The sequence below is a fragment of the Sardina pilchardus genome, chromosome 14 (assembly GCF_963854185.1).
Source record: "Sardina pilchardus chromosome 14, fSarPil1.1, whole genome shotgun sequence".
NCBI lineage: Eukaryota > Metazoa > Chordata > Actinopteri > Clupeiformes > Clupeidae > Sardina > Sardina pilchardus.
Genome location: NC_085007.1, coordinates 32,802,353 through 32,805,109, shown reverse-complemented (window position 1 = coordinate 32,805,109; position 2,757 = coordinate 32,802,353). Strand labels below are relative to the sequence as shown.

The 2,757-nt window shown below is 44.7% G+C and overlaps 1 pseudogene; it reads left to right on the top strand.

Annotated features, from left to right (window-relative positions):
* Positions 1-1,167: 1,167 nt before the first annotated feature.
* On the top strand, positions 1,168-2,548 carry LOC134100405 (putative nuclease HARBI1; annotated as a pseudogene).
* Positions 2,549-2,757: the final 209 nt, after the last annotated feature.

Sequence of the window (2,757 nt, the reverse complement as noted above, 5' to 3'; positions counted from 1 at the left end):
AACCATATGTGATTGCCTGACTCATAACATTTCTGAACTCCTCCTCTGTGGAGAGATGTGTTACCGGAAGAGTCACTGTAGACGAACAGGCATTCACCACTGGGTAACAAATACTATGTATACCAAAACGTCCCTGACAGTCATGGTCGAACTCCAGTGTGATGGTGAAACCCTCCCGGGGGATATTTCACAAAACCAAAATAGGGGATTTAGACAGGCCTACTGGGTTATCCTGGATGAACATAGCCTTGACTTGGTTTCACAGAAGAGATCACATTCAAGTTACCATGGGAATTTATACTTGGAAGCTAGCCTGCTCCTGACTAGGCTGATACTGCGTTCATGCACCTCGGACCTTCGGAAATTTCTGACCTCCGATAGCGGAAAAATGACATGAACGCTAGGTCGGGTTGGATTTTTTGCTCGGAGACTCGTGCGGAAGTTTTGTGCCCCGAGGTGTCCGACTTGACGTCACTATCATATTCTCCAACCACGACGGCCTCCCTTGCAACAACAGAAGAGGTGAATTTCACTGTCATTACGAATAGGCAAGGTAATTTGTCACTAAATTAACAACACAGATAGAAACACTCGCCCAAGACATTTTCCTTCTTGCTCAACCATACTAAGCACTTAGTAAGCAGTTGTAATAACGTATTTATGCGTTTCCTGTATTTATTTTCCGAACTGATCTCATGAACACAATTTTTTCGGAGGTCGGGACTTTTTAAAGGCGGGTCCTCCGAGGTTCCGGGCTGCATGAACGCAGTATAAGTACCAGGCTTAGTTTATTCTTGTCTGCTATTGGTTAAATGAGCTGTCACTCTGAGACGTGCTTTCACCACCAAAAAAAAAAGACGCGCTTCTGCGCCAACAGCCACACACACACACACACATACACACGAACACGGACAATGGCCTGCCTGTATAAAATAGCTTACTTGCTGATTAAATAAAATATGTCATCGACTATCTGGAAATGATGGATTTGATGTTATAATATACATTTCTTTAAATGGCTCATTTATTATATTTGATTAGGTTAGCTTATTTGTCCTATGGGAAAATTTGGGAGTATACATGGCCACTTCAGTTTACCGGTGTTTGCAATGAAGTCGATGACAGCAGAATATAAAGCTATGACAAATGACACATTTACCCCCGACAATGGCTTGCCCTTTTTTACCCGACGTCGCTGACGAGGAGGCCCGCATTTTGAGGAGAGCCTTTCGACGTGAGAGAGTATTTAGCGACAGAGCAGACCCTTTCGCATTTTCGGATGATTTCTTATTCGAACGGTACAGATTTGCATCAGGAGGGTTAAGGTACATTTGCCGACTGCTGGGACCAAGAATTCGACACTCAACAGAGCGGAGTTACACACTCACTGTCCCACAGATGGTGTGCGTGGCCTTGCGTTTTTTTTGCTAGTGGCACTTTTCTGTACAGTGTAGGTGATGCAGAGCAGCTGAGCAAAGCGACAGTATGCCGTGTCATTAGGAGGTATATTTAGCCCTCAAAGCCTATTGTCACATGTTCATAACATTCCCGGGCCACAAAAGACTCCACCACATCAAAGAGGAATTTTACAGGATTGCAGGTATGACAAAGCACATGATGCTGTGCCCACTCTTTCTTCTTCTTCATTAATTATTATTTTACCCAACCTTTCGTGATGCAAAGGAGAGGCTGGCTATAGGCCACACATTTGTCCTGCATGATAAGCTGAACAGATATGCGATAATAATTGAATAGCAAATGAGTTTTGAGAGCCTGGACACTTGTTGGGACAAATCACATAGGACAACAACTCATTACAGGCTTCCCCAATGTCATTGGTGCGCTGGACTGCACCCACATACGAATAAGATGCCCCACTGAACATGAAGGAGACTTTGTGAACAGAAAGTCTTTTCACAGTCTCAATGTTCAGGTAGGCTGATGTGTCTTGGCAAATAATTACCTGTCGTTAGTAATGTCTATATGCTGCTCGGTAGGCCTATATTTTTAAACGTTTGTTGCTTCAGATGATCTGTGATGCAGATTGCATCATTACGAATGTGGAGGCGAAGTGGCCCGGCTCCGTTCACGACTCGCGGATCTTCAGGGCCTCTGCAATACATCAACGGCTCGCTAATGGTAATGAGAATGTAGTCTATGATGCCATACAATAAACACAATTGGCTACTTGACTTTATAATGATATTATGTGAGTCCATAAATAATTGCTGTTCTATTCAACTATTTTTTTAAAGGAGAAGTTGCAGGGGTATTACTTGGGGACAAGGGTCATGCCTGCCAACCCTTCCTCTTAACCCCTTTCGCGGAGCCCGATACAGCAGGCCGGCGAGCTTATAACGGTGCCCATGCCAAAACTCGTGCGCGGATTGAGATGGCATTTGGGGTGCTGAAATCGCGTTTCAACTGCCTCCGCCACCTCAGGGTCACACCGGAGAGGGCCTGCGACATCACAATTGCCTGCACTGTGCTGCACAACATTGCAGTGATAAGAAGAGAGAGGCCCCCCCAGGGTGGTTTTGGAGGTTGACTGGGAGGACATGCCGCTCTTCCCCGACAACGCTGATGGTCACATGGTCAGAGACCAATATGTCAGATTCTTTTAAGTTCATGTCAGATGAAATCTAAGTTTTTGTCTTTCCTCAGTTCGTCTGGGTAGGCTATTGTTTTTTGTTTGATGCAAGGCGAAATAAACTGTCATGAAGACTGACACAAAACATTGGTTGGTTTGTTAATGTC